This window comes from Scyliorhinus torazame, chromosome 21 (genome assembly GCF_047496885.1).
Source record: "Scyliorhinus torazame isolate Kashiwa2021f chromosome 21, sScyTor2.1, whole genome shotgun sequence".
NCBI lineage: Eukaryota > Metazoa > Chordata > Chondrichthyes > Carcharhiniformes > Scyliorhinidae > Scyliorhinus > Scyliorhinus torazame.
The window spans coordinates 62,112,640-62,126,092 of NC_092727.1; the positions used below are offsets into that span (position 1 = coordinate 62,112,640).

Sequence of the window (13,453 nt, forward strand, 5' to 3'; positions counted from 1 at the left end):
CCTTGACTGACATCTTTGTATCGTCATTGGCTACAGGTGAGATCCCACAGGACCAGAGAATAGTTAATGCGATAGCAAAGCAGAGCAAGCCCAGAATTGTCATTCTTCTTTCAGAAATCTTTGACAGTACATACTGCTCACTCAGCTTCTCAATTAGTCCAGGGTGTTTGGAGGTGTACAAATCCATACAACTTTGCAAAGGATTGAAAGCATTCATTGGCAGACTGGAGATGACTACATCTGGAATGGAATTTATAGAGACGTTTTCATCAAGGAGATAATAGGTGATGTGATGTGATGAAGGTTTGCACCTCTATCCATCGGGAATAATAGTCAACCATTAGCAGAAAGAATTTCCCTTTATAGTCAAATAAATAGTTAATGTGATACCGCTATTTAAGAAAGGTAACAGGGATAATCCTGGAACCTGTAGGCCGGTGAGCTTCACGTTGGTAGTCGGCAAATTATTGGAGAGAATTCTCAGGGACAGGATTTATACCCATTTGGAAACAAATGGACTCATACGTGATAGGCAGCATGGTTTTGTGAAGTGGAGGACATGCCTCATTAACTTGATCGAGTTTGTTGAGGAGGTGACAAAGATGATTGATATGGGGTGGGCGTTGGATGTTGTTTACATGGACTTCAGCAAAGCCTTTGACAAGGTGCCTCATGACAGACTGGTACAAAAGGTGAAGTCACATAGGATCAGAGGTGAGGTGGTAAGATGGATACAGAACTGGCTCGGTCACAGAAGGCAAAGGGTAGCAGTAGAAGGGTGTTTTTCTGAATGGAAGGTTGTGACTAGTGGTGTTCCACAGGGATCTGTGTGTGGGCCTCTGTTGTTTGTGGTGTACATAAACGATTTGAAGGAAAATGTAGTTGGTCTAATTAGTAAGTTCACGGATGACACCAAGATTGGTAGAGTGGCAGATATGTTGAGGATTGTCAGAGGATACAGCAGGACATAGATAGGTTGGAGACTTGGGCTAAAAAATGGCAAATTGAGTTTAATCCGGACAAATCTGAGGTAATGCATTTTGGTAGGTCTAGCATAGAGGGAAAATATACCGTAAATGGCAAAAACTCTTAGGAATATAGAAAATCAGAGAAATCTGGGCGTGCAGGTCCACAGATCTTTGAAGGCGGCAACAGAAGTGGACAAGGTAGTCAAGAAAGCAAATGGAATGTTTGCCTTCATTGGACGGGGCATCGAGTATAAAAACTGGCAAGTCATGCTACAGTTGTATAGATCCTTGGTAAGGCCGCACTTGGAATATTGCGCACAATTCTGGTCGCCACACTGCCAGAGGATGTGGAGGCTTTTGTCAGGTGGATGTACTTTTAAGAAATGGGTGATTATCAAATAGCTGCAGTGTGTCTTTTGGTTTTGAGAGTTGAAGAGCTGCATTCACAGCAAGAAGATGTTATGATCTCTCGCTGCAATCTAAAGATCACTTGATGATTTCAAAGTATTACCTGTTTCCCGAGATAATGTAAACCCGCTGTCTTTATTTAAAAAGGGTTTAACTTGTGGATGTTGTTGGAAAGTTATCAAGGGTTATCTATAGTGTACTGTATCTTTATGTGGGTGGTCAGGATTGGTAGTTGATAAACTGTTTACTGGATGTTTATAAAATGTTAATAAAATAAACATTGTTTTTAAAAAAATAATATTTTATTGAGCTTTTTGAACATTTTTATGACAGTAACATAAACAACATAGAACATAGAAAGTACAGCACAGAACAGGCCCTTTGGCCCATGATGTTGTGCCGAACTTTTGTCCTAGATTAATAACAAATTAATCTACACCCCATCATTCTACCGTAATCCATGTACCTATCCAATAGCTGCTTGAAGGTCCCTAATGTTTCCAACTGAACTACTTCCACAGGCAGTGCATTCCATGCCCCCACTACTCTCTGGGTAAAGAACCTACGCCTGACATCCCCCCTATATCTTCCACCATTCACCTTAAATTGATGTCCCCTTGTAATGGTTTGTTCTACCCGGGGGAAAAGGTCTCTGACTGTCTACTCCATCTATTCTCCTGATCATCTTATAAGCCTCTATCATGTCACCCCTCATCCTTCTCCGTTCTAATGAGAATAGGCCGAGCACCCTCAAACTTTCCTCATAAGACCTACTCTCCATTCCAGGCCACATCCTGGTAACTCTCCTTTGCACCTTTTCCAAAGCTTCCACATCCTTCCTAAAATGAAGCGACCAGAACTGCACACAGTACTCCAAATGTGGCCTTACCAAGGTTTTGTACAGCTGCATCTTCACCTCACGGCTCTGAAATTCAATCCCTCTGCTAATGAACGCTATCACACCATAGGCCTTCTTCACAGCTCTCTCCACTCGAGTGGCAACTTTCAAAGATCTATGAACATAGACCCCAAGATCTCTCTGCTCCTCCACATTGCCAAGAACCCTACCGTTAACCCTGTATTCCGCATTATTTGTCCTTCCAAAATGGACAACCTCACACTTTTCAGGATTAAACTCCATCTGCCACTTCTTAGCCCAGCTCTGCATCCTATCTATGTCTCTTTGCAGCTGACAACAGCCCTCCTCACTATCCACACCTCCACCAATCTTCATATTGTCTGCAAATTTACTGACCCACCCTTCAACTCCCTCATCCAAGTCATTAATGAAAATCACAAACAGCAGAGGACCCAGAACTGATCCCTGCGGTACGCCACTAGTAACTGGGCTCCAGACTGAATATTTGCCATCCACCACCACTCTCTGACTTCTATCGGTTGGCCAGTTCGTTATCCAACTGGTCAATTTCCCACTATCCCATGCCTCCTTACTTTCTGCATAAGCCTACCATGGGGAACGTTATCAAATGCCTTACTAAAATCCATGTACCCTACATCCATGCTCTTGATCACCTCCTCAAAGAATTCAATAAGAATTGTGAGGCAAGACCTATCCCTCACAAATCCGTGCTGACTATCTCTATCAAGCAGTGTCTTTCCAGATGCTCAGAAATCCTATCCCTCAGTACCCTTTCCATTACTTTGCCTGCCACCAAAGTAAGACTAACTGGCCTGTAATTGAACAGGGGCACGATATTCTTCATTCTCCAATCCCCTGGTACCACACTTGTTGACAGTGAGGACGAAAAGATCATAGCCAATTGCTCTGCAATTTGATCTCTTGCTTCCCATAGAATCCTTGGATATATCCCGTCAGGCACGGGGGCTTGTCTATCCTCAAGTTTTTCAAAATGCCCAACACATCTTCCTTCCTAACAAGTATCTCCTCGAGCTTACCGGTCTGTTTCACACTGTCCTCTCCAACAATATGGCCCCTCTCATTCATAAATACTGAAGAAAAGTATCGTTCAAGACCTCTCCTATCTCTTCAGACTCAACATACAATCTCCAGCTGCTGTCCTTGATCGGACCTACCCTCGCTTTCGTCATTCTCATATTTCTCACATATGTGTAAAAGGCCTTGGGGTTTTCCTTGATCCTACCTGCCAAAGATTTTTCATGCCCTCTCTTCGCTCTCCTAATCCCTTTCTTCAGTTCCCTCCTGGCTAGCTTATATCCCTCCAGCGCCTGTCTGAACCTTGTTTCCACAGCCTTACATAAGTTTCCTTCTTCCTCTTACCAAGACATTCAACCTCTCTTGTCAATCATGGTTCCCTCACTCGACCATCTCTTCCCTGCCTGACAGGGACATACATATCAAGGACACGTAGTATCTGTACCTTGAACATGTTCCACATTTCAATTGTGTCCTTCCCTGACAGCCTATGTTCCCAACTTATGCACTTCAGTTCTTGTCTGACAGCATCGTATTTACCCTTCCCCCAATTGTAAACCTTGCCCTGTTGCACGCACTTATCCCTCTCCATTACTAAAGTGAAAGTCACAGAATTGTGGTCACTATCTCCCAAATGCTCCCCCACTAACAAATCTATCACTTGCCCTGGTTCATTACCAAGTACCAAATCCAATATGGCCTCCCCTCTGGTCGGACAATCTACATACTGTGTTAGAAAAGCTTCCTGGACACACTGCACAAACACCACCCCATCCAAACTATTTGATCTAAAGAGTTTCCACTCAATATTTGGGAAGTTGAAGTCACCCATGACTACTACCCTGTGACTTCTGCACCTTTCCAAAACCTGTTTCCCAATCTGTTCCTCCACATCTCTGCTGCTATTGGGGGGCCTATAGAAAACTCCCAACAAGGTGACTGTTCCTTTCCTATTTCTGACTTCAACCCATACTACCTCAGTAGGCTGATCCTCCTCGAACTGCCTTTCTGCAGCTGTTATACTATCTCTAATTAACAATGCCACCCTCCCACCTCCTTTACCACCCTCCCGAATCTTATTGAAACATCTATAACCAGGAACCTCCAACCATCATTTCTGCCCCTCTTTTATCCAGGTTTCCGTGATGGCCACCACATCGTAGTCCCAAGTACCGCTCCATGCCTTTCGTTCACCCACCTTATTCCTGATGCTTCTTGCGTTGAAGTATACACACTTCAACCCATCTCTGTGCCTGCAAGTACTCTCCTTTGTCAGTGTTACCTTCCCCACTGCCTCACTACACGCTTTGACATCCTGAATATCGGCTACCTTAGTTGCTGGACGACAAATCCGGTTCCCATTCCCCTGCCAAATTAGTTTAAACCCTCCCGAAGAGTACTAGGAAACCTCCCTCCCAGGATATTGGTGCCCCTCTGGTTCAGATGCAACCCTTCCTGCTTGTACAGGTCCCACCTTCCCCAGAATGCGCTCCAATTGTCCAAATACCTGAAGCCCTCCCTCCTACACCATTCCTACAGCCACATGTTCAACTGCACTGTCTCCCTATTGCTAGCCTCGCTATCATGTGGCACCGGTGTTGCTAACTTTTGGTTGGTTCTTAAATGTTGCTCGTTGTGTCTTTACTTAATTTGCTCTGTTTCTATAACCTTTGCTCTCGAGTCGCCAGGTACCTTTATGAGACCGCCACGAGGTTCAAGTTCAAGTGCTGATCAATAACTCAATACACCAGTTAGTAAGATTCAAATCAAAACACATTTATTATACACAGTCAATCACTACTCATGCATAAAACTCTACTTACTAGACTATCTCTAATACTAAAAGGCCTATACTTAGCTTTGGAACTGGCCCACCAGGTCAGGGGAACAAATGGCCTTTTGTTCGATTCTGAGTCTGCAGGCTTCAAAGCTGGTATAGACTGGTAGCTCGGAGCGCCTATTGTAGCCACGTAAAATGGCTGCGTTCCGATTAATCTGGCCAAAACCCAGTTTAAAACGGCTAACCCGAAAGACTGCTGGGAAAAGCAGCCAAGAAGACACAAGCAGGCAGCTGCAGATAGTTTTGCATATTCGGCTCTGGGAAGGTAGCCCAGATCGATACTCAGGGCTATCAACAGCCCATCAACCCAGGTATTTGCAGTTGCATTCAGGACTGTTTGCAGCCCATCTATTCAGACATCCACAGTTAACTCGGCTATCCCCGGGAACAATTGCAACATATTAGCAATTGAATACCGGGCCAGACCTGTCGGCGCCTGCAGTGGCCGAAACAAAGACAGGTGAGCGACCACCCCCCGATCGAGGAATCGCCTCACCATTGGACACATCGACCCCAGAGATTGGGGACAGAATCCAATCACTTGGGACTCAGGGTCAAGGGCCGCCCCGGGAGGCGGGAAGCCCCTGGGCCCTATAAAAGTGAAGGTCCAAGTTCAGATCTCTCTCTCTCATCTTCGCCTGCTCGAGACCTTCGCAAGACCAGCCACCGGCAATATTAAGTTTGAATCCAGTGATCGCTACCCGGTAGAGACACCTAGCCACCGACCTGTAGCAGCCTTTTGAATCCCGCGGGCCAGATTTGATTGGACAAGCCATTCGTTTCCCTGACCTGGTGGGCTCTTCCTAAGTTAAGTATTGGCCAGTAGTGATAGGTTTATTATATAAATAGTAGTATTAGGGTATTAATATTGCTTGTTGTATATAATAAATGACCGTTGTTTTAATCCTTACTAAGCATTGTGCTGTATTATTAATCATAACCTGAACTTGAACCACGTGGCGGTATCAAAGATACCTGGCGACTCATGAGCAAAGGTGACGTAAACAGAGCAAATAGACTAAGGTTAAAAAGAGCAACACTATCTCGTAGCGTGCGTTGACTGGAGACTTACCTGGTTGATGCAGCTACTAGGCAGGTCACTGTCAAGGGTTGTTTCGAGCTGCTGAGAGACCCTGCCAAGAAGGACGAATTGAACTTGGGACTCTATTTTATAGTCCCCAGGGGCTCCGCGCTATTTGGGGCGGACCCCGTACCTGGTTCCAAGTGATTGGACTAAGTTCTGATCACTTGGATCTATTTCCCCAATACTGGAGCTGTTCCCTGATCGCTGGGCGGTTCCTAAGTGTCCGTTGGCCTTCCTTTGCCTTGGCTCCTGCTGGTGCCGAGGAATCTGGCTTGGCCTAGTTTACCGTAACTGTTTCCAATTGTTCCCGGGGATCGCTCATTAATATGTAGATGGTTGTTAGTTTCAGTGCTGTCTGGGCTCCTGCAAGTTCTGGTATACAGGAACTTTGCACCTGCTTGTTTTTCCAGCGCTTGGCTGAATTTCGCTGCATTCTTAGCTGATCTCCATTTGAAAGTCGGGAAGTGGCCAACCCAGGTGGCTACACCGGCAACAAACCAGAGATGACAACTCTGTCTGTCCTGTCTTTTAATTTCCAGCCTATCTCCCTAAACTCGTTTATTACATCCACACCCCTTTTCCGACCTATGTCGTTGGTACCAATGTGCACCACGACTTCTGGCTGCTCCCCCTCCCCCTTAAGGATCCTGAAGACACGATCCGACACGTTCCAGGATTTAGATGTTTCAGGCGGGATAGAGGGGGATGTAAAAGGGGAGGCGGAGTTGCGCTACTTGTTCGGGAGAATATCACAGCTATACTGCGAGAGGACACCTCAGAGGGCAGTGAGGCTATATGGGTAGAGATCAGGAATAAGAAGGGTGCAGTCACAATGTTGGGGGTATACTACAGGCCTCCCAACAGCCAGCGGGAGATAGAGGAGCAGATAGGTAGACAGATTTTGGAAAAGAGTAAAAACAACAGGGTTGTGGTGATGGGAGACTTCAACTTCCCCAATATTGACTGGGACTCACTTAGTGCCAGGAGCTTAGACGGGGCGGAGTTTGTAAGGAGCATCCAGGAGGGCTTCTTAAAACAATATGTAAACAGTCCAACTAGGGAAGGGGCAGTACTGGACCTGGTATTGGGGAATGAGCCCGGCCAGGTGGTAGATGTTTCAGTAGGGGAGCATTTCGGTAACAGTGACCACAATTCAGTAAGTTTTAAAGTACTGGTGGACAAGGATAAGAGTGGTCCGAGGATGAATGTGCTAAATTGGGGGAAGGCTAATTATAACAATATTAGGCGGGAACTGAAGAACATAGATTGGGGGCGGATGTTTGAGGGCAAATCAACATCTGACATGTGGGAGGCTTTCAAGTGTCAGTTGAAAGGAATACAGGACAGGCATGTTCCTGTGAGGAAGAAAGATAAATACGGCAATTTTCGGGAACCTTGGATGACGAGAGATATTGTAGGCCTCGTCAAAAAGAAAAAGGAGGCATTTGTCAGGGCTAAAAGGCTGGGAACAGACGAAGCCTGTGTGGCATATAAGGAAAGTAGGAAGGAACTTAAGCAAGGAGTCAGGAGGGCTAGAAGGGGTCATGAAAAGTCATTGGCAAATAGGGTTAAGGAAAATCCCAAGGCTTTTTACACGTACATAAAAAGCAAGAGGGTAGCCAGGGAAAGGGTTGGCCCACTGAAGGATAGGCAAGGGAATCTATGTGTGGAGCCAGAGGAAATGGGCGAGGTACTAAATGAATACTTTGCATCAGTATTCACCAAAGAGAAGGAATTGGTAGATGTTGAGTCTGGAGAAGGGGGTGTAGATAGCCTGGGTCACATTGTCATCCAAAAAGACGAGGTGTTGGGTGTCTTAAAAAATATTAAGGTAGATAAGTCCCCAGGGCCTGATGGGATCTACCCCAGAATACTGAAGGAGGCTGGAGAGGAAATTGCTGAGGCCTTGACAGAAATCTTTGGATCCTCGCTGTCTTCAGGGGATGTCCCGGAGGACTGGAGAATAGCCAATGTTGTTCCTCTGTTTAAGAAGGGTAGCAAGGATAATCCCGGGAACTACAGGCCGGTGAGCCTTACTTCAGTGGTAGGGAAATTACTGGAGAGAATTCTTCGAGACAGGATCTACTCCCATTTGGAAGCAAATGGACGTATTAGTGAGAGGCAGCATGGTTTTGTGAAGGGGAGGTCGTGTCTCACTAACTTGATAGAGTTTTTCGAGGAGGTCACTAAGATGATTGATGCAGGTAGGGCAGTAGATGTTGTCTATATGGACTTCAGTAAGGCCTTTGACAAGGTCCCTCATGGTAGACTAGTACAAAAGGTGAAGTCACACGGGATCAGGGGTGAGCTGGCAAGGTGGATACAGAACTGGCTAGGCCATAGAAGGCAGAGGGTAGCAATGGAGGGATGCTTTTCTAATTGGAGGGCTGTGACCAGTGGTGTTCCACAGGGATCAGTGCTGGGACCTTTGCTCTTTGTAGTATATATAAATGATTTGGAGGAAAATGTAACTGGTCTGATTAGTAAGTTTGCAGACGACACAAAGGTTGGTGGAATTGCGGATAGCGATGAGGACTGTCTGAGGATACAGCAGGATTTAGATTGTCTGGAGACTTGGGCGGAGAGATGGCAGATGGAGTTTAATCCGGACAAATGTGAGGTAATGCATTTTGGAAGGGCTAATGCAGGTAGGGAATATACAGTGAATGGTAGAACCCTCAAGAGTATTGAAAGTCAAAGAGATCTAGGAGTACAGGTCCACAGGTCATTGAAAGAGGCAACACAGGTGGAGAAGGTAGTCAAGAAGGCATACGGCATGCTTGCCTTCATTGGCCGGGGCATTGAGTATAAGAATTGGCAAGTCATGTTGCAGCTGTATAGAACCTTAGTTAGGCCACACTTGGAGTATAGTGTTCAATTCTGGTCGCCACACTACCAGAAGGATGTGGAGGCTTTAGAGAGGGTGCAGAAGAGATTTACCAGAATGTTGCCTGGTATGGAGGGCATAAGCTATGAGGAGCGATTGAATAAACTCGGTTTGTTCTCACTGGAACGAAGGAGGTTGAGGGGCGACCTGATAGAGGTATACAAAATTATGAGGGGCATAGACAGAGTGGATAGTCAGAGGCTTTTCCCCAGGGTAGAGGGGTCAATTACTAGGGGGCATAGGTTTAAGGTGAGAGGGACAAGGTTTAGAGTAGATGTACGAGGCAAGTTTTTTACGCAGAGGGTAGTGGGTGCCTGGAACTCACTACCGGAGGAGGTAGTGGAAGCAGGGACGATAGGGACATTTAAGGGGCATCTTGACAAATATATGAATAGGATGGGAATAGAAGGATACGGACCCAGGAAGTGTAGAAGATTGTAGTTTAGTCGGGCAGTATGGTCGGCACGGGCTTGGAGGGCCGAAGGGCCTGTTCCTGTGCTGTACATTTCTTTGTTCTTTGTTCTTGTTCTTGTCATGGACCCTGGCACCCGGGAGGCAACAAACCATCCGAGAGTCTCGCCCGTGCCCACAGAACCGCCTGTCTGTACCTCTAACTATTGAGTCCCCTATAACTAGTGCTCTCCTAATCTCCCCCCTTCCCTTCTGAGCCCCAGAGCCGGACCTAGTGCCAGAGACCCGGTCACTGCAGCCTACAGCTGCGAGGTAATCCCCCAACAGTATCCAAAGCGGTATACTTATTGATGAAAGGAACGACCACAGGGGTTCCCTGCACTGACTGCTTCCTTCTCTTCCCACCTCTAACTGTTACCCAGCTACCTTTGTTCTCAGGTGTAACTATGTCCCTGTAGCTTCTATCTATCACCCCCTCAGCTTCCCGAATGATCCTCGGTTCATCCAGCTCCAATAAACAATGACATCAACATAATCTGCCCCCCCCTTGGAATACTGCATCTGCTGACATTTTAATTTTCCCCGAGAAAGTCGACGAACGGCTGCCACCTCCAGGTGAACCCTAACATTGACCCTCATAAGGCGAACTTTATTTTCGAGACTGAGAAACCCAGCCGTGTCACTAACCCAGGTCTCTGCACTCAGGCTTTGAGTCCCTCCACATTAACAAGTTCTGTCTCCGGGCTACCCCCTGAACACCCGGATCTTCCGACACTCCAAAGAGCGCTACCTCCGGACTCGGCACCACCCGTGTTTTTAGCACCATGGATATTGCCTTAGCAAAATCCTGCCAAAACACTCGAAGCTTCGGGCATGCTCAAAACATGTGGACATGATTTGCTGGGCTTCCCGCGCACCTCGCACACCTATCCTCAACCCCGAAGAACTTACTCATCCTAGCCACTGTCATGTGTGCCCAGTGGACTACCTTAAATTGTATCAGGCTAAGCCTGGCACATGATGAGAAGGTATTAATCCTGCTTAGGGCATCCGCCCATAGACCCGCCTCTATCCCTCCTCCGAGCTCGTCCTTCCACTTGGCCTTAAGCTCCTCCACTGGGGTTTCCTCTGCCTCCGAAAGCTCCTGGTAAATGTCTCAGGAAGTCTCGCACCTGCAAATTCCTAAACCCGTTCCCTGCTGGCAATTTAAATTTATCCTCTAAAGCTTTCAAGCTGGGAAAGCTGCCGTCTATAAATAGATCCCCCATCCTTCTAATTCCTGCCCTCTGCCAAGTCCGGAACCAGCCATCTAGCCTACCCTGGTACAAACCTGTGGTTATTATAAATCGGGGTCCAAATCGATGCTCCCTCCATTCTCTTATATCTCCTCCATTGCCCCCAGATTCCCAGAGTCGCCACTAACACCGACTTGTGGAGTATCGGGCCGGCGAGAACGGCAGGGGTGCTGTTACCAGTGCCCCAGACTGGTGTCTTTACATGACGCCGCCTCCATCCGCTCCCATGCCGACCCCTCCCCACTACCCACTTCCGAATCATGGCTATTTAAGCCGCCCAGTAGTAGTTGCAGAAGTTTGGCAGCGCCAACCCACCCTCCCCCCGACTGCGCTCCAGCAACACTTTCTTCACTTGTGGGCTTTTACCCGCCCACACAAAGCCCAAAATAACCTTATTCACCCGCTTGAAAAAGGCCTTAGGGATGAAGATGGGGAGGCATGAAAGACAAACAGAAATCTGGGGAGGACTGTCATTTTCACGGTCTGTACCCACTCCGTCAGTGGGACCATGTCCCATCTCTTAAAGTCCCCTTCCATTTGTTCTACCAACCGGGATAAGTTGAACTTGTGCAGTTCCTCCCATTCCCAGGCCACCTGCATTCCCAAATATCGAAAGCTCTTCCCTATCATTCTAAGCGGCAGCTCTCCCACTCTCTTCCCTGTCCTCATGGCTGGATCGCAAACATCGCGCTTTTCCCCATGTTCAATTGACACCCTGATAAATTGCCACATTCCCCCAAGATTCGCACTACTTCCCCATCGTCTCCAGCAGGTCCAGAATGTACAAGAGCAGGTCATCTGCGCAGAGCGAGACCCGGTGCTCCACTCCCTCCCCCACCCACCCGAACCAGCCCTTTCCAGTTCCTAGAGACTATTAACGCCATGGCCAATGGCTCTATGGCCAGAGCAAACAGTAACAGGGAGAGGGGGCACCCTTGCCTCGTCCCTCGGTGTAGTTTTAAAATACCCCAACCTCAGCCAGTTCGTACGCACACTCACTACTGGTGACTGATAGAGCAACCGTACCCAGTCAATGAAGCCCTCACCAAACCCAAACCTTCCCAGCGCCTCCCACAGGTAGTTCTACTCCACCCGATCGAAAGCCTTCTCCGCATCCATCGCCACCACCACCTCCTCTCCTTCTGATAACATTGAGCAGCCTTCGATAATTGGCCTTGAGTTGCCTGCCCTTAACAAATCCCGTCTGGTCTTCCCCTATCACCCCCGGGACATAGTCCTCTATCCTTGTGGCCAGTATCTTAGCCAGCAGTTTGGCAGCAACATTCAGTAGAGAAATCGGCCTGTATGACCCGCATTGCTCTGGATCCTTCTCCCGTTTCAAAGCTTCCCAGACCCTCACTGCAGAGACCTCCCCCGTATCATTTCTTTCCAGGTAGTTCTGGATGGACTTTTTAACCCACCCACAGATTGCTTCGGTCCGCTAGCAACCCCACATCCACTCTCCACAGCAGGCGTTGCCCTCTCTCCACACTAACCCGTAGATCCACCCAGTGCGGATCATGACCCAACACTGCGATTGCCGAGTACTCAGTATCCACCACCTTCGGTATTAGCGCCCTGCTCAGAACAAAAGGTTGATGCGAGAGTATACCTTGTGGACATGTGAAAAAAAGGAAAACTCCTTCATCCTCGGCCGTGCAAACCACCATGGGTCTACTCCCCCCCCCCCCCGCATCTGTTCCATAAAACTCTTCAATTCCTTTGCCGCAACCGGCTCCTCCCTGTCCTGGATTTTGACCAGTCCAATTGACTGGACAATGACTGTATTGAAGTCCCCTCCTATGATCAGGTTATGTGACTCTAAGTCTGGGATCTTACTTAACACCCGCCTCATAAATTGCACGTCGTCCCAGTTCAGAGCAGAGATGTTCACAAGTACCACTCGCACCCCCTCCAGATTCCCACTCACTATTATGTACCGACCCCTCTTGTCTGACACGATTCTCCCTGGCTTGAATGCCACTCGTTTGCTGATCAAGATCGCTACCCCCCTGGTCTTTGAGTCCAGTCCTGAGTGGAACACTTGGCAGACCCACCCCTTCCTCAATCTCGTCTGCTCTGTAACCTTCAGGTGTGTCTCTTGTAGCATTGCTACATCCACCTTCAGCTCCCTCAAATGCACAAACACGCGGGCCCTCTTGACCGGCCCATTCAGTCCTCTCACGTTCCATGTGATCAGCCTGGACAGGGGGTTTCCAACCACCCCCCCCCCCTCTCCACCGACTAGCCATCACCCTTTTTAGGCCAGCAGCCTCAAACTCACGCCCTCCGCTTCCTCGAGTCCCCACTCGGGCAGTCGCCGTTCCCGACCTCCTATTGGTCCCCTCGTAATAGTTCCTCCCCTATCAGCAAAGTAGCTCCCCCTCACCTCCCTCTCCCCCCAGCAACAACATTAGAAACCCAATCCCCCAAGTCAAGCTCCAGCTTAACACCTGTTCACCCCCCACTGCATTTCCGAGAATCAGCTGACTCACGCTGACATGGCAACGCCCACCCCTGGTATCAAGCAGTCTGTCTCCCTATTGTTCTCTCCCCTCTCCCCCCACTTGAATAAACATTTTAAAAGCATCACATTCCCCAGTAAACAAACATCAGAAAAAACAGTGAAGAAACAGTCACTTTAG

The 13,453-nt window shown here is 47.9% G+C and overlaps 1 protein-coding gene across 5 annotated transcripts in view; it reads right to left on the reverse strand.

Annotated features, from left to right (window-relative positions):
• The window catches only part of LOC140398318 (transmembrane protein 107-like), a 116,956-nt gene that overhangs the window by 59,379 nt on the left and 44,124 nt on the right, over positions 1-13,453 (reverse strand). The gene's annotated exons all lie outside the window — the stretch shown is intronic.